The sequence below is a fragment of the Vanessa atalanta genome, chromosome 1 (assembly GCF_905147765.1).
Source record: "Vanessa atalanta chromosome 1, ilVanAtal1.2, whole genome shotgun sequence".
Classification (NCBI taxonomy): domain Eukaryota; kingdom Metazoa; phylum Arthropoda; class Insecta; order Lepidoptera; family Nymphalidae; genus Vanessa; species Vanessa atalanta.
In genome coordinates, this window is record NC_061871.1 from 7,791,581 (window position 1) to 7,812,151 (window position 20,571).

At 30.6% G+C, this 20,571-nt stretch overlaps 1 protein-coding gene across 8 annotated transcripts in view; it reads right to left on the minus strand.

The window, feature by feature from the left end:
- Nucleotides 1-20,571, minus strand: part of LOC125067766 (protein lin-10-like) — a 121,051-nt gene that overhangs the window by 51,038 nt on the left and 49,442 nt on the right. The window contains exon 1 of one of the 8 annotated variants that reach the window (XM_047676532.1): nucleotides 9,003-9,152. The exons of the other annotated variants lie outside the window; for them this stretch is intronic. The gene's annotated coding sequence lies outside the window, so the exon portion shown is untranslated. Of the gene's footprint in view, nucleotides 1-9,002; nucleotides 9,153-20,571 lie in introns of those variants that run through there. 8 annotated transcript variants of the gene reach the window in all.

Here is a 20,571-nt window from a genome sequence, read left to right on the forward strand (position 1 = left end):
ACGCCGTATTATTTGAGGGAATATTCTTTTTTGGATTATGTTTAACAGTATGTGTCGATCTTATATATATAAATAAAATATATATGAGTCATAAGCTTGAAGCCCAAGGAAGGACAAAAGGTACTATTTTTAACTTAACACCTGACGACCGCTCCTAAACTACTGTCCTGTGAGCGAAGCAGTGAGTGACAACGAGTAATTTATAAACGTAGAGATTCGAATATTGAAGTGTTTTCTGACATATACAAAAAATACACATTTGTATTTCTTTTTTTTTAATTATCATTTTTTTTATTTACCTCATCATTGAGTGTTACATTAAAGTGTTGATCATTTTTAACAATTTTAGTGTTGAATGATAAACGCTTGGAGACGGTCAGTGAAATAACGGTAACTCAGAATAAAGCACTAAACAATTTCACGATTTTGACCCTTTTCTATATTAGAGTTCACAAACGAACTAAATAATGGAAACATCACACTACACAAGCATGTGTCTATATATAATAAAACAAATATAACCATGTACAATTACTTTGTTTATATTCACAAAAGGTATCAAGTACTGTTTGTTTCACACAAATATGTACAGGATAATATAAATCTAAATTTCACTTTAGTAAATACAAACATTTTACTTAATACAACTAGACAAGTGATATTCCGTTACAGCGAAATAGCTTTTATGTGACACAAAACAAAACACTCAGAAGTAACTTATAACACTTAAAACAATCTAACATTTCTTTAATTTATTCTCGGTTTTGACACTGACATTATGACAAATTGTGTATGTTATCGGAAAAAAATCACACTACAATTTTTTCTTAAATTTTTCTAATCTGTTAATTATTGACGCCGTTCGGAAATAACAAACACCTAATATATAAACTGGTTATTTTCTTGAAAGCGGTTTAAAAAATATATATAATAAAAAGTTTATCAAAATAAAGTCGCACTTATTTTTCCAACTCATATAATAACTTTTTAAGCATGTCAATAAAATGCCACGAAGAGTACCAATCAAACTACATTTAGTTACATCTATTCGTCACGTTAAACAATCGTACCTAAACCTAGACGACTTCGTGCCATTTAATTGTAAATGGGGCAATACCTTAAGACTGTCTCGACTGGTGCTCAAGAGTCGATCGACTAATATAAACGGAGCACATAATATGCAGAATAGAGAACTGAGCTCAATCGAAATGGGTTGTTTGCCAACCCCGCAGTGCAGTCAATGACCCTGTTAACGATCGTAGGGCATATCGTGCGGTTGATACACATGGCTGTGGAGTTAACTGGCTAGGTCCGGTTAAGTGTACGGTAATCGCTTGTTTAATCAGATGTGCTCTACTGAACATGGTATATTTATTTATTAAAAATATATTTACACAAGAGTTGGCCATACAGTTATCTTATCAGCATGAGTAACAAATTGAAATAATACATTTTTTTCATCACTAACAAAAATTATATATACCTATATTTTATATCCGACATAGTGAACTTTACGAAAAATATGTATGAAGACGGGAAGAAAAAATGCAAGTGCTGGCCGCACTTGCATTTTTTCTTCCCATGTTTGTAAGAGCTACATCATAAGCCGCGACAGCTCTGGCATGTTGCCTGTATAGAAGAAAAATGGGTTTATAAACTGTCTGCGTCCAGGGTTTCGAATACTAATCTCTCCCATGAGTCAACGAGTCAAATATATATTACAGTCGTCCGTCATGAATTTAATGTAAGATCTTCTTAATGTTCCCGTTTTGGTTTATCTACTTGAACAATTAATCCTGATATATTGGGACACATAAATCGACTTCTTACATTGCTATGTAACCGCTCTACCAGTGTGCGACATATTATCCTGGTCGCCGAGGTGGACCGACGCGAGCTCACGCCGACCGTACGACATTCGCATTATTATAATGAACCGTATTTATTACCGAAACATTAATACGTGTAATTAATAGTATAGTATTGAACGGGGTTAATTATACTACGTCATATTTGCTCGCTTTAAAATTATGTGTTTTAAAGAATCTTGATTTAAAAACAAGTAGTTATTATTGAACCTTAGGAGATATTTTCCATCGTTATTTGCTTATTTGATACTAAAGTAACAATATGTAATGAATATATGCTCTTATTTAACAGCTGGGAAAACCTTACCCATTGTTAAGAAAAAGGTTAGTAGCTTGTTTCATTCGCACACTCACACACAACTATGTGTGAGTGTGCGAATGTACATATGGTAGAATTTCATCCCACACATAAAACGTTATTCATGATGCTTTCTTCCAACGTAAAAAATAGGGATATAAAAACTCAGTGAAGCTTGGGCGAATTGGGACCTATTATATATCTTTAGTTTATGTCAACATTAAGAACGGGTTATACCGTTCTTAATGTATAAACACTTTTTTATCAACTAGTATCGTGTCTAACATCTTAGTTTATTTATATTTTATGGATATACAAAATCAACAAATGAAGATTTCGTCACAAATAACACTAAATTATGTACCAGAAAAATTTTACAGAGATCAAGTTACAAGAAAATAAGTATAAAAGACCAGATTATCTCTTTAAAATATTTCTATAAGCGCACCTGGGAAAGAATAAATGATGCCAAAATAAAATAATACGCAGACACAAAAGACATTCAGAGCTCCTGAATGTCGTATCATTCCAAAACTTTGTAACTACTATCGTGAATGTGATGATGGCAAGTAGAGTTAGTGGAACTCTTAAATGGCTCCTAGTAAAAATCTCGAGATTAGCCTTAGTTGACGAGCATTGATGAGTCCCTACAAATAACAATGATAAAACCGTTTTTCAATTGTTATATTTTGTACTTTCCAGTCTTACTATACACTATACTCTAAATTGAATTTAGTATGAACTTTAACGAAGTCAATATATTATATATATATATATATATATATATATATATATATATATATATTCATGAAGTCAATATTAACAAATGTACTATAATGTGACGTAAGCAATGACTGCAGACTGCGAAGCGTGGAATTCGAAGATCGAATGGTTGAGAATTGGAATGATTGTGTTTCATTTGAAACATCTTATTTATAAATTTGTAAAAGAAATGAGAACCAAAAATATATTTATAGCCGTACAAAATGAAAGGTTTCATAACAGCTTCATTTGTAACGGATGACTCCAATGTAAGTAGACGGGGTTCCTGTTTGAATTTTGGCGATGATAAGAATAAATTGGTATGTTTTGAGTCATTAGCTCCGCAATCACGAGGGTCGAGCCACGATCCGCCAACATTGGGAGATGTTTGTTTTATCCTCGCTGAAGTCATTAATATGCATCATTAATTGAAGTATATATAATAATATACCCGCTATTGAGAGTAGTCGCTTAATGTTTTTCATGTTCATACTTTTATAATTATAATTATAAGATATATTTAGTGACTTACAATTATCACCAAAATTGCCAGTAACATAAAAAGTACTTTTCTTAAAACAATCACTTATAAAAAATTAAATTAAATAAAAACACCTCATAAAAAATATCTCAATGTTATCTATGGATTTTTTTTTTTTATAAAATTTATAGGACCGTATTTTTTCAGTTTTATGTTATGTATTAGACAAATCCATTTCTATCAGGTATTTTTAATGACATTCAATAATTTTACACAATAAATACCAAACAGAAACATACTGCACATGTCCACGGATTATACAGACATGAGCACTGTAGTTACCACGTCGCCGTCTCCAGCGAAGTACGCCGCATTTAAGGAGCCAGAATGAACAAGTCAATGGCATTAATATTTCCAAGCGATTTACAAGGAAATGCACTTGAAATAAAAGCTCGCCGTTAAGATGGCCGCTGAAAAGGGGTCTGCGGGTAAAGTTTAGATAAAAAAAACTGTTGTCAGTTGAAATTAAATAATGTTTTACTTAAAAGTTTAATACCTTATAGAAATTTTATTTGAGTAAAATAACTACTTAAAAATGCTAGTAACGAATTAACCATTATATATAAAAGAGAGTTTTCCTTAATATTTCCATCATCTTGCAACAGTTATGAATCACACATGTGTATGTTAAGCAGTTGACAAAGAGTATTTATCCGTACTTAAATAATATAGAAAAACGGTTCTAATTGTTAGGTTATGATGGCTCATAATGCAATAGTCGCTTAATAGTGTTTGTATCAATCTAAATGTTATACGAACACTAATGTTTCTTGTTAAATGATTAAATTTACATCGCCGTGTTTCTACATAGTCATTCATTACAAACGCTTTCAACGATACAATATATTGTTTAAACTGAGAGCACACTATCTTAGAATGTTACCCTTTTCAAAGTAAAGGTTTAGCATTGAAATTAAACTTACAAGTAAATGAACGAACTACATATGCTATTATGAGATTATTATTATGATGTATGTACTACCTAGTTTACGTATAGGACATCTTATATAGTCCCAGGCATAGAGAGCCTTATTTGAAACCCCTAGGTTGTGCATTATTCATAATTAACTTTTTAAATTACCTTTGTAATTTTTTCTTATTCGTTCTTTTTTGTTTTACGGAAGAAAAACGAATACTTCCATTTTTAAAGCAGTTCATTTCGATAGTTAGCCCAGCATTTAAAAAGTATGATTTATTAAAAAAGAAATAAATAATTAGGCTGTAATATGTGGTAACAAAAGAAGGTTGAAAATAGCCGAACTAGCGCAAAACCTTTTACCCAACGTTTATAATGTCATTATTAATTCACAACGAAATTATGATAACGTATAGTCATAATTATGTGCGTGCATGTGTGTGCATTAATGAATGTTTCTAATATACTGTTTATGTTTAATACTTAATCAACCGAGTAAAATAATCGATCAAACAAAATAGAAACACTACTGAATCTATCGATTAGTTTTATGATTAAAATTCATCTCATGTTCAGTGTTAAAGGAAAATATCGTAAGGTAAAATGCATGTGTCTAAATAAGTACTAAAACATAAGTATATAGGCCAATCCGCAATGCAGCAAGCATGTGCTCCTTCACATAAGAAGAAGATTTTAACCATATATCTCGGATAAGTGATTTTAAAACTCCTCTAGTAGTAGAGTTATCTAGTAGTAGAGTATTTTACTACGAATTAGGTGGAGACTGATAAATGCATTAACATATTTGGTACTGAGGTTTTTCAGAACTTAACTAATATATCACTGAGGCACGCAACTTGCCTAAAGTTGAAATAATAATAAATAAGCTCAAAAATAATATATATTTTATTTTGAGCTAACTTTAAAATGACGTATGTGATGTAGCATATATATACATAGGTTTTATAATACCGAGTTTTTTTGGTAGAATCGACAATGAGTATTTAATGTTCGAATATATCAAACGTAATAATTGTTTTTAAAGTATTCTTAGTTAAAAAAATATATTTTAATCTGAGTATAATACCGTGATCATATTATAGATACCAATACTTGAAAGTGTAACGTGAAATAGGCGACCCGCAGAACAGGCTGCAATCTATACAGCGGTATTACCGATATGCAAATTTCCCGCTTTCTAGGTCAACCGGTATCTCCTAGCACTGCCAATAGCCTCGTATGAAGTATTTCTCAAAGCGTTTTTTAAATGGCACTAACTGTTCTTTTCTATTTATTTTTTAGATAAAAGTTATCATCACTAATATCAAAAGATCATTTAATACATAAAACATTTACGATAGTGAATACTACTATTGAAAATTATTATAACAAACCGGATATAATAATAAGGTTTATATTGTTACAAATTTTGTGTTAATGTTTTCATGCAAAGATAAACTAATTTATTTTGATTAATATAACAAACATTCTATGAAATAAATCAATTCCAGCTCTATCTATGTTCAATTGTAATTGGTTACGCAAATCTCCATTTTGTCGAATATCACGTACACTTTGAATTACGTACATCTGTCCTTTGTTACAGATCTAAGTACAGATAGACACGACATATTTATAATTATACACCATTTATGACTTCATGTTCGTTTTTTAATCGTTGTTTCAGAATCTTTATAACCAATTTTAATAAGACTTAAATTTCTTACAACATAACCCACAAAACTCACTCTACAATTTGCTATAAATAAAAAAGAAAAGTAATAATTTTAAATAATAATATTTAATTAATGTATACGTATAGAAAACACATGATTCGTAGAATAAATCCAAGAAACAAGATGAACAATCATCCTTGCGTCGTGATAATATTTACATCGTTCTCCAGTGGACCGCAGAGGTACCCTCAAGTTTTACCCCTCGCTATTCGATTCGTAATTCGGATTAGAGGGTAGCGCCCCTTCAAACGCCATTAGTTGACTACAGTATATGACTCATCGTACAATCATTCATTGCGATATGTATTTTAATTAATAATATTAAATTGAAATCATATATATCATTTAGTAGGGCCTTATCTGGAATATTTCCTATATGGATTTTATTATCAAGTACAAAATGTCTTGCTTTGTTGAGTTAAGGATAAGTCAGTATTGATACAGTCAGAAGCACAAGGGTATTTATTGTCTTGCTTATAGGATCGCATTAACAATGAAGTGACCTGTGTTCAAATTGACGTATATCAAATCTATCTTCAAATTTTAAACGCCCTATTTGTTCCATAGTTTTTATAAAAATACTAATATAACTTTCATCGTTCGTCTAATATGTATTGATTTATGGTATCCTATCAAGGACAAACTTGAACCTAGAAATTTTATGATATAAATATTCATTAAAGCATAAATTAAAATTCTAAATAATACAATATTTGTTATACAGTATTTATCGTAAGCAAACATATAACAAATATGATAGTTATATTTTATGGAATAATAAAAAACTATTCGCATGCTGACTCACCACGATGGATACAGGAATATCTAGCTTCTATATAATTAGGATCACGTACTTTTCTTTTGTCTGCCGGGGTGAAAAGACTGAGACCGTATTACACGGGCAAGGATAGTTTTTACAAAGATTATTACTATTTACAATCTAGACTAGCATTACATGTGCAGCCTAGCAAGAGTAAATAAAAATTATTACCCTAAACTAATATATAGAAATCTAATATAAATAAATCTTACCGATAACTTAATTTTAAACAAACAGGTCTACTTGATATTGAAATATTTTCGAATGTTTTATAAACAAAATATATATTGATAAAATAATAATATCAAAAAACAAGGGTACAATATATTTTCGAATATCCATTACGTTGATTAAAACGCGTAACATAATATCGAATTTTAATATTTCATCATCGGAGCATCGGAAGCGTAAACATTCAATCTTTTATAATACATACTTGAAGGGATGCAGCAAACTTTAGTGTGTGCAAAGCTCAGTTTTAAGTGAACGTTTTAACAGAACAAACACTATTATTGTTACGTTACCCGCTGATTTGTGTAGAAATTTGATCAACTTGTAAACTACTTGAATTACTGGGCGTCGCCGTGAGTAGTGTGGACAATTGCATCATATAAATAACATTTTCATGTAAAATTTAGTTTTTTGCACTTTTGTGCGTTCATTATTTAGACTTAAGTTGATAAGTTTGATTAATACACTTTAGACGAGGTTCATGCATTTGGTTTTTCTTTTTTATTTTCAGTAATTGCTATATTATCTTCCTATATAATAATTTTATTCATAAAATAATAAACACATTTATTCCTAGACTCTGAAAAATTAGGACGTTTTTGATACAAAAATAAAATATTAATTGCCTCGTCTAGCAGAACGTTACAAGCAATAACACATACTTACTCGTATAATAACCAGACGAGTCTAAAAGTTGCATTCGTTGTATAAATAATGTGTATATTTAGAAAAACCACGTCGATTTTCTAAGATTTTCTAAATAAACACATTATACATTTTCATAGTTAAATGGTTCAAAACAATAATTTTATAATAAACATTATCCGACTGACTATATATTAAAGTGATGATACTATATAGGGAAGGAACACGACTGTGAATCTCGAAATTCGTATGCCGGTTTGGTTCTGTACAGTTTTAAGTTTCATGTTATTTACAGGGTCAAAATGTTAGTTCTACACCTTATAGTCTTTTCACGCTAATAATAAAAAGTAACTTTTAAAAAGCTAAATGTTAAACTGAAAACACGTAGCATAATAAAACAAGATTATTTATTAACCTTGATAAAATTTGAGCGACAAGAAAATCCAGTCTAATATCGTTTGAAATGTCAGAGTTCAATTTTATGATAATGTAGAAATATTTTTATATTCGTGAATTATTATGAATTTTTTTACTTTAACGTTTAACGGTTTTAAAAACATATTGAATACTAAAAAGACTACTTGAAATAGTTATACAAAAAGCAAATTACTAGTAAATATTGATACGAGTAAGAATACAAAATAAATATCATAGTTATATTCTTAAGTACGTAAAAAAGGTTTTCTATGAGTAAAAAATCTAAAAACAAACACATATAAAATGTCAAAGTAACCCCTTTTCACGAAATCCCATAAGAGGTATTTGACATTAATTCCTTTTAAGGAAATTCTTAGGATGTCACATTAAATCGGTCAGGGTTACGAAATAAATACTTAGAGAAGTTTTATTTCGATTTACGTCATACTTTCGAAAACTGAACATTGCGATTTAATGATGGACAATCATAAAGAAAATATATTTAAAAAACTATAATACTCATATTTATAACAAGTTCTCTACGAATTTTAAACAAAAATATATTTGTAGGTAACAAACCATTTTAAAACAAAACCTGTAACATTTGCCCTTCAGAAATCCGACCCATATGTAACCGAGCGACTGAATATTAACTCTTACGTCAACATCACCCCTGTCAATTCCACATGTATTACGAAATAATTGAACTTTAGTATCACATTAACCATATGAACATACAAGCAACATGCGCATCACACTTAAACTTACATCACATCCGAGCAAGTTGTTCACGGGCGCAATCCATTCACCGCATTCATCACATCCGTAACACAACACCTCAACACGTTTCGATTGTCGATAAGTTATCGAACGTCACTGCGTCAACTGCGGCAGAGTGGTAGCTGGTAACGTGTGCACGGGTGACGTGTGGTGAAGCAACTGCGGGCGGCGCGTCGGCTGTCGCGCATGCGTAACACCCTGCGTAGGGGATGGATTCGCATAATGGTCTTGTCAAACCTTTCTAGGTTTCCGAATTCCGATAGCGTGTTGAAGGGTCCGTGCTTGATAGAATTCATGGGTGAATACTTGATAGCAGTACCGTTTATATAACATCTAAGCTTTTGCTCGGTGATAGAATTTATTAAGGTCATCGGAGGCTTCTTTATGACACTTTATTTACTCGATATTAGATTTGATTGACTGGAAATTGAATTGGCGAAATAAATTACTTCGCAAGTAAGTGGAAACGAAATCCAAAGGACTTCCTGTTATAAAATAACAAATATTACGACAATATAAAGTCAAGACAAGTTGAATGAAGACAACAAAGTAACTCTACCATTGATAGAAGACTACAAATAAACGCCAATTTTACATTAAAACATGTTTTAGTGGCAGTTTTATAAAGAATCCGTTTTCTCTTATCGAGTTACAACATGGGAGGCACCTACAATAAATCAACTTAACACGGTTGGGCAAACATCAGGAAACATTTTCATATTCCCGCATCCCGACACAACAGCAAACATCCGAGGACAACAATTCCGAATCCTTTCATAACTTGCAATAATTCCTACATGAAACACAATCACACTATTTTTTAAATACAAGATATATTTTATACCCGAAAAATATAACCATTATACATATCATGGTTTCACTTTGTGTGTAATTGAACTGAGATATAGAAAAATATCTTATAGAGCAATAAAAATGTCAAAAACCAAACCAAGTTTTTTCATAATAAGAATAAAGTATTATACAATATTTCTTTTGTAAAGTAAAGATATCTAGAAGAAGAATTCAGACTGAATAAGTACTGTGTTTTAATCTTGGTTACAAATATTGTCCAAAGATACAATATTACTTCCACAATGAAGAGATATGTAATACCAAACTATATGAATATAAAATGAGTCAAAAGAAAAACATAGTAAAGAATGGACGCTATCTTTCTCACAGAACGAAGTAGACATCGTCGAAGTTCTAATCGACTGTGACTCTTATTCCACATAGAATAAAGATTAAAGTGGAATATACATTGGTGGCGAACGTAGTCATGTAGTGTTGTTATGTGGCTGAAATAAAGACTCGACGCTACGCGGTGATTCCCAGCTGAAGCGACTAATGACTCAGTGACAGACAAAACAATGGGTAGTACAAAAGGTTTAAAATAAAACTGCTCCGTGAGTATAACATATTGGATCAAGTTTGAAAATTATTTTGTTCAAATGACAAATAAATATTGTTTGAAAATAGAAAATTATTATGAATACTAAAATAAAATTTTTAGTACTCCAGAATCTCACCTACATATTTTATTACGTAACTACTTACTATGTGTGGTCGAAAGTAATCATAATACTACTATTATAATTATTATTAAATGTTTCTGTATAACTTACGACGTTGTACTTTTGTTTAAAAAACATTTTTAAAAGCGGATACAGTTGTCTGCATATTTTTGAAGTACTTAAATTACTAATGTACAAAAAAAAACAGTACGTTCAGTTTTGTGGCGAAATAGTTCAGAAGATTGAAATCGATTCTTCCGGTTCAGAGCATGGGTCGGCATTCTTTTATATAGCGGTGAATTGAGCTTAATGGACCTCTTTTGATCACTGAACAAAAACTTCGAGAGGCAAACCTTGACATAACTTACATAAATACTTCATTTTCTCGATAGCGCTTTGTTTTATCGAGATTAATATTCAAGACAATATTATGTTTTCGGATGATTATAGTTAATAACAAACTTCGAAATACATACATCCATTAAATAAAAATATAATCGTTTGTGTTTGTATTATACTGTGTGAAACTCTTTCTCACAGAAAAGTGTTCGTGAAATTCATAAATTCGTACTTTGCATAACCAACTGAGTCTTATTTTATACACCTTCCAATTTATCATCAAAAATCAATGATGCGTAGTTTATGGGCATCACGTGTAACATAAGGCCACAAGTCGTCCCAACGTTGTGGTATATCGGATATAATTTTGCAAGCAAAGAGTCTAAATTAAGTCTAATCGTACATATACATAAATTATAGCTTGTCACATTAAGATCTCATAATGTGAAGGTTCATGTCAATTAGAAAAAAGCCAATTGCGTAACACAGAATAAATATTTAGCTCTTTTAAATTAGATCCCAGACAGCGCGACGTCTTTGAGAATAAGTGTCTTAATATAATTAGTTGCTCATTTTCTTTCCTACTTTCAATAACAATAAAAATATACTAATAAAAACGTAGACAAAGCCTATCCTTTGTTCACATTTATTAGATATGAAAGTAATTTTAAATAAGTAGTCACTTTCGTAATGAGTACAAGTAGCCACCTCGTTTAAAAATACATTTTTATATTTTAATTTAAAAGTCATTGTATAACAGAGTGCGGTGCAACCTCGTGGCGCAGACTAAATAAAACAGCTTGGTAAATTATGTCTGTAACTAATTTGTAAGTACTTTCACGGATTTTCAATATTTATTGCTAAAACATTTACTGGAAATAATCTTACCGCCTGGATTTTTTTAACATTTAGAGCAATGTCAATCGATAAAATTATAATAATTGAATAATTAATTTTCTTAAGAAATATAAAATACGTATACAGTCAATAATATTGTTTTTTTTGTTTTTTCTTGTATTTTTAGAACTCTTTCTCAGTCAGTTCCTGTGAGACTTTTCATCTTTATATGAAAAGGATCGAAGGCATTAAATATAGTTTGCGGAAATTGCCATTTTCCTGTTGCTATAACTATTTAGCTAGCTTTGCTGGGCATCGCAAATTTTGCAACCCGTATACATTTCTCCAATAAATTGTTCTAATAATGATAGCAGTCGTATATTTGTAAGGGAATGAATATTAGATGTATATATTTTTTTGTATTGTGCGTCATACATAAACTTAAAAAGTAAACCATCACAGACACAAAACCGCTGTGCCTTAGATTTTTTACCATGTCTTTATCGACTTTACAAGAATTGGCATTTCGCCAGTCTGCTAGTCTCACTTGTAGACACAAGAGAACAATTGTCGCTGTATAACCTCTCTACTTTAGTTATAAGTTTGTTCTAGATTTACGACAGACATAGATTTAATGACACTTGTATTAATTATTATATTACCAATAAGTAAAAACTTGTAATTTAATATAAAGTTCAGTTTCATGACATTGCCATTGACATTTCATTAAATGTTTGCAACTTTAAAGTTGTTTGTTAACTGAATACAGAATCACTTTTTATTAAGTAAATATAATACCAATACGTCATCGATATACCGCTTTCCTTCACTCTGTGAGATGCGGCCAGATCCAACGACTTTTAATTTTCGAAATGTCTTTTGTCTAGAGAATTTTCCGAGCTACTATTACGCTATCATAATGAACTGCAAGAGTAGGTCGTGAACGCTTTGAAATGAAGTACTATAGACGGCCCTCAGGTTTTTATTTCGCTGGAGGTAATAGAACAATTGCATTCGGCTCGCCGGCAGACTGTCATTAAGGATTCACTACAAACAAAGAACTTGATACTTAATTAATTTTGTATGAAATATATAAATAGTAAGAGGCTAAAAAATTATCATTTATGCACATACCAGACTTTTGCAACTGTTTTCATTTAAACAACTAACTAAACTCCATATTTATTATTTTAAATACAACGTGTAAAAATTAAATTTATTAGAATTGATATTTTTTTTAAATATCAAATTATATATTTTCTTAAGTACTCAAAAATACTTGAAACAGCGTCAGTGAAGCAAGCCAGTGAAGTTATTGATGTTAGTGACTCCTATCCGAAGAATTTAAAGCTCATGCCAAGCTACCTTCAGTGTAAGTCACACTGTGAGATACTATTTTTACATTGTACAATAATACATAATTATTTAAAGACAAAATGGAACCATTACAAAGCATAAAAACTCTTATTGCCTCCACTAGTGACAGGAGAACTGGTTTAATTTTTCCACTAAGGGATTCGGAATTCCTATTCAACAGGGAAATGCTGCTAGCATTCATTCCGCCATTCCACGCGCGCAAGATATGTAGGTACATTGCACAGTAGCTATTTTTAATTTGCATATAATTAATTAAATCCCGTAAATAATTCTCATCTTTCAATACTCGTTACGTTTAATCTTTATGATAATTTTAATAACAAAAAATATATAAATACATCCGAATGTCTTTATTCATTGCTTTAATGTCTGTGTTTTTTCATTACGTGCCCTTTCGTGAAATGAATTACGAAAAAAGAACATAAAAAAATATTGGTGTTCTTTACTCGAATTGGAATCTGCCACTTAAAATAAAGAACGTGTGCTGTACCCACGGAGCCCTTTCGACTCATCAGCAGATCGAATTAAGATGAGAAAATCCACTCTGATTCGCAGGGCACGAATTCATTCAACTCACATTTACTTTCATGGAGGAAACAATGCAAATTGATTTTCATTATCTCAATAGTTATTTATCATGTTTTCGCTTGAATAACCAAATGGAAGGAAAAAGTTCTTAAAAGACATCAGTTCGTCAACATTGTATATGGCTTATGTGAAAAAGTATATTATTTTGATTATTTGTTCTTTGAATATAATTAAATTAAAAAAAAAAAACAATAACATTCATAATAGTAACTCTGTCTATCTCTCGCTCTTTCATGGCCAAACTACTGAACCGAATTTGATGAAATTTAGCATGAAGCAATTTTGAACTGCATGGAAGGACAGGCTAACACTTCTTGTTTTATGACTAACACCAGACCAAACCCTACAACGAGATTGGCGACAACTACTAGTAAATATACCACAGTTTTATAGGTCAATTAATAAAATAAAAAATAAAACGCTTTTTATATCCATATTTTTATTTACAATTCAAATATTGTTAGCAATTGTTTTTTGTTGTACGACTGTTTGTTAATACGGTTATCATAAAATCAATATCAGTCTAATATAAGTTTCGTACTTTACAGAATGAGAAAAAGTTTGGTGAGGTTTATATATTTCCTTGAAGAGATAAAGAAAAGTTGGTGTATACCTTAATCTAACCTTCTCCTGAATAAATATCTCTAACTTGTAATGAATTGAAGAATCCTGTCCCGAATACACATTTAAATATCTGATAATGGATAAGATAAGGTTTGTTGTTAATTTCATGACACATATAGTCGTACATGCAAAGGTGGTATATTTGATTTAGAAATACATAGATATGCACTTTACATATAATAATATTCTAACGGCAATGGCGGCAATCTAGTCTAGTCTTAAAGGAACTCTCGGTTTTTTGCCAAGACTATGACAACAATCTTAATAAAAATATTGATCAGGCATGGTATCCTAATTCAGGAACTCGAAATGTGCACCCTTATTCGCTAGGTATTAGACTTTAAATATTCAGCGACGCCTCCCAGGATGAAACTTTAGTTAGGATCTACGTGATCTGCCTATAAGGTTAAAACGAATGTAATTCTGGTGATCTTACCACTGCAAAATGTATGCCTGACATAAAATAGTATCATTATTAAAGTAAAGTACGTATATAGCCTGAATCTTATGTTAAAGAAGAATTCTTATGAAGATTATGTTAAAGATAATAATGATGATCTTTCCGAATCTCAATTTTGGAAGTTATTTTTCAGAATACCTAACCTGAGAGGAGTTTTGAACAAGAACATATGTATATAATAATAAACAAAATATGTGGTGTTCGTTTGGATTTATTTTTGCCTTTATCAATTTTATCGGATATAAGCGTGTAATACGATCGTCGATAATATTCATTGAAGTATTTGTTTACTCAATGTGAATTTTATCAATATAATTTGACACATTATTGTAGGTATCTGAGATAAAAGCACGAAAATCTGTTTCATTACATTTTATTCTTGTAGCATAAAAATATAGATACTGATTCTTATATACAATCCTTGTTATACTAAATCTTTCAAATGTTACTAGAAAAAAATGGAAAACCGTTTTTTTTAAATATATAATATCGTCTATTTGCAAACGTATGTCACCGAAAGTAGAGTTAATTGCTTAAAACTGTTATGAAACAGCTTAGTCATTTTGAAATTTGGCACACGAAGTTATATTTTTGCGGGACGAGTTATTTTGTACCTTGTGTTTGTTATAGCGCTGTCTGTTTTTACTACAAATTGCATAAAATCGAACTAAAACTATGAAAGTATCGCTGTTTGTTAATTTATTTTACCAGCAACAATAACTTGCAAAAATGAGATTTTTGCTCCATAATCATCAAAATCATTTGTAGTTTAATGATGAAATTAAATTGTTAGCCAATCGATAGTAAGATATGTACACCCAAACAATTTACAAGCTCTTCCACTGCTAAAGAAATATTTTTACTTCTATGACCCTGTTATGGAAGGTAAGTGAGCTAGTAATATATTTGAAAAGTAGAATGAACAATATAGGGCTAAGTAAATATGAACGGTATACATACCATATTGACATTCATAAGCTTTCAAGTTGATTTTAAATTGTTAGCCAATCGATAGTAAGGTATGTACACCCAAACAATTTACAAGCTCTTCCACTGCTAAAGAAATATTTTTACTTCTATGACCCTGTTATGGAAGGTAAGTGAGCTAGTAATATATTTGAAAAGTAGAATGAACAATATAGGGCTAAGTAAATATGAACGGTATACATACCATATTGACATTCATAAGCTTTCAAGTTGATCATTTTTTTATTCATTTTTCATACATTTCACACCAATAGAAAATGTGTATCTTTTAAAATTGACAAATCACTGCCCACATTTTGTCAACATAAATTACAAAACATTGGTGCCGAATCCGTCCAACTGAAACCTATCAGATTTCCCGCACTATACCGGATATAGAGCAATCGGGAATAGATTGAGCCGTCAAGCGGTCCTCCTCATTGTGTTTACGGAAATGCAATTTAACTCAAGGAAGAAATGGTTTGGGAGGAATCATATTGTTTGAAGAGCAAACCTTCAAAGTTATTTATAAGAAAAAAAAACGTCGTCATCAACATAATGAAAATGTCTATAACCTTTAATCGTCTTTGATGTTCACATTTCTTAGCTTCTTTGTATTTATTTTGTTTTAAGCACATCAAATATTTGATACCGAGTTATATATTCGATCGTAACGGTCTTAGCACCCTCTATAGTTATTTTGTTTTTTCAAAACAGTACATAAATTCAAATAACACATTTTGTGTATGTCATATTTAAATATAATAGAATAATATTGGAAGTGAACAACATAAATACAATAAAACAATTAAAATATATTTTAAATAAAAAGTTAAGATTCTATAATATATTGATGTCTCCGGACACAATAGCCGAGATTAATTCCGTTCACCAAGTTCTTATCTCGGTATTTAAGCATTTTAATATGTAGCAATAGCAGAGGCGTGTAGTTGAATGCCGAGCGGTCGTCGGCCGACCGGCGCCTAGCCATCGATTCTTGCGTCCCCTAGTTCTTAGTTACCCACATGAATATTCTCCGATTACAATTTAGCGGTATAAATTTATTTAATTGTGTTTTCATTTAGTCAACCAGATTTGATGAATTTAGGAGTAATTTTCTATCGTTTAGTTTTATCGTTTATTCGTCTCAAATTTATGGTATAAATGCCGAATAAAAAACAAAATACGATAAATAAATAATTAAAAGTTCTTTCATATTGAACAAAATCGACGTTGTCTACAACAGAACTAGATTACATATACAATGTATATTTAAATAATTTATATAATCTTATCCTGTAAAGAGTATACGAATCGACACTAGACCAGCCAAGCCAATAACCTAAATAAATAAAATTATCTTTTCATCAAGAATTTACATATCAAAGACAAAGGGGCAAGTTGTTCCCTTAAACTAAAACTATTTGGTCTTGTTGCATAACTCTTGATAAAAGTTTAGCTCACATCAACATGTGTAAGTTGTTCTGAACTCTGGTGCTCGTGTGTAGTGAACCCTTTAAAAACTTGTAACAATTTATATTAGGGACAAAATATTAATTATAACCTCCTTTAAGCATTTTAATTCACACTTTCAAAGTAGAACGAATTAAAAATAGGGTAAGACTAATTATTTTTTCTACTATAATTTTATTTTACATAATACGAACATTATAAAAGAAGGCTTAACGGATTTTAAATTTTATTTTCTAGACCATACATATTTGATTCAATTTTTTATAATATTGTCGTCGTAAAATCTCAATATTATATAAAAATTTAAAAATCGGTTTAATTTTGTAGACAAAATAATTCTTAGGCATGTCCTTTCGTTGTGGGTTTTAAACAAAAATAAAATGAATGCCTTTAAACATTTATAATTAACTGACAACCTTCGGCATCGCTTGCGTTTTAAGGAATGGTCATAAGTTAGGTTTAATGTATAAATTACCTTCCTTGGTGTTCAAGCTTATTTCGTACAAAATTTCATCAAATTCGTTCGGTTCGTTCGGCCGTGAAAGTGTAACAGTCAGACGGACCGGACGGTGGTAGCTCCTGTTAATATAGTTTTGTAAAATGGCGATTCAAAAGTGCTTGTAACAGTCTAGTTGAATAACGTATATTTTGATTTTTTTTTTTGACTGAAAGTTACTTTCGCATGTATAATATTAGTATAGAATCTATGCTTTTTCTAATATAATTTAGAGACTGTTATAAAGATTTTTGACTACATTTGACTTAACTCATTAATATAAAATCTTATAAATTATACATTTAGAAAAAATATATATGGCTACCGATTAAAACTAATTTAGAATAGGCACACTTAAAAAATATTCGATTTTACAAATCATTTTAACTACGAATAACGTATTTGAACAATGTCAATTAAAATAATTTCGTTTTAAAAATCCAATTTAAACATATTTTATGCCAAAAAATATATTTAAATTGGATTTTTCATTTTCCATAAACTTTATGGACAAAAAGCTGAAGCTTGTAGAATGAGAGACATGTTATAATAATGTTCAATTTAAGTTTCATGCAGAAACGTGACGTTTGAGCAGTAAAAGTTATTTAGTAAAAGTTCGTTTATTTCGTATATACTTTTAGTTATTTTTTTCAAGATATAAATGCCTCTCTAGTGATAGGACTTCATGCAAACTCGACTAGATAGGAACTACTCCACAGTTGGTGAGGGTAGGTATGGCCCACTCAGCAGTTACTTTACCGCCAAACGCCAAAATCTAATCAATATGTACACATATTTAATGTACAAAATATGCCGTTGGAATCGTTAAACAAAAAAATATGATTGCAAGTAACATCGACGCGGAACATTTAAACGCAAATTTTACAACTTGTTCATGCTGTTTGCCAAAAAAATATGTGATGCGTCAATATTTAAAAATCATCTGATATATGGAAGTCAATTTATCACAGCTGAGAGATTACTATTAGTATTTGTGAAAGACTGTCTGATGTAACACTAGCTCATATCATCTACATACAAAGCAATGCCATGAATCCATTTTTAATTAGCAAATGCACAAAAGAGTGGTATTTTCATTCTGATAGGATTGCGTTTTTTTTTCTTTAAGTACAGATGTCAGACGTCATAATTGAGATTAAAAGACTTTATCAAAATCAAATCTAATATATATCTGTAAATCTAAAATGTAGAATTAGTAATGTTGATGCTGAAAAAGAGTAACTACTGAGTTTCTTGTCGGTTCTTCTCGGTAGAATCTACATTCCGAACCGGTGGTAGCTTTACTTAAAATAGTTTATTAAATGACGATTCAAAAGTGCTTGTAAGAGCCTACTTGAATAAAGTATATTTTGATTTTGATTTAAATTTCTTAGCTTAGTGTTAAATTTTAATAAGATATAATCAAATAAAATGACTTTAATGTACTTTAAAACTAGTTCGATTCGTATTTATAGCTATTGAATACCTTCAATCTTAAATAATGGAAACCACAGAGTCGTACACAATACTACATTATTTCCATTACTCCATGATCACACGTCCACCAAATATTGAGATCTGAAAGCAGATGTTAATATCATAAAAATATGCTTCAAGCATTGCTTGATTCGATTTGCCTCTTACACGTGCTATTAATTTTTTATAATAAACAATAAGCGTTATACAAATCAAACTTGAAGTTAACGCCACTGGTGACATACCAGTTTATTTTTGTGTTTTATTTTTAGTTACAGCAATTTATATCCTATACGAATATCGATGCACACTTATCTCAGATTTTTTATCCTGTATATTTTCTGTTATAAAATAATATGCAATGCACTGTAAAGATTATTGCCTGCTAACGCGAATGCATAATTGAAGTACAGAACACTTCGCTCGCGCCGGTGTTTACACGCGATTAAGCCTTCATATCATCAAAGTGAGATTATGACGTCACGGGCTCATTTCAACTTTAGTGTTGGACTATTATTCTAGCATTTATCGATGATATTTTAAATACTTAATTTGTTAAAAAAACAATTGCTTATTTCGAAAAGAAATAATATGAAAGATTTTAAATGTACAATTACAACGTAAAACTGGTAAACTGGTACCGATACAAGACAAGCAAATAGTACTTCAGACTTTCAACCCTCTACTACTAACAAAACAAAACTATATCAAAATCGAGACAGAATAGAACAGAAACTTAACCTAGATGTTTTAAAACGTAACAAAAAAATCCCATATGATGTCAACTCCGCTCTTCAAAGACCTCAAGTCAAAGTCAAGTGGGTAAACGACACTCATATCACCGCTTACGACAAGAATCGCTCAAACTAGGTATTCAACGAAGATGACGACAAATACTGACACAACGACAAACATTTAACGCCAGGTATTATTAGATGTTTTTGGTATCTTTTTGGATCTTTTAGTTACGACAATCGATAAGACGACATGATTAGCAACCACATCCATACACCTCTAGCGACAAATAGTTTAGTTCTGCGTTTTAACCGTCTGCTTCAATCTTCGTGGACTGCCTTCTTTACTTTCAATACTTCATGTTAATTTACGAATACGTTAAGGAACAATTTTAAATGAAACAGATAAAAATTTGGTCAAGCCTACTTGGGATACGTTCTTTAACTTAAGCTACTTATTGTCTGGTACTTACAAGGTATTACATTTGAATACCGGTTTTCTTTCATCATTTAAATTTCCAAAAATAGATTCTAAATTATATCTGATCAGTTAATAAACTGATCAGTTTCGAATAAAGATACTATTACGGTACAAAGCAATTGCATGTTTAATTGCTTTCAAAAGTTTCCCCTTTGTTCCATGGCAACGATTGTGCAGGATAATATTGAATGC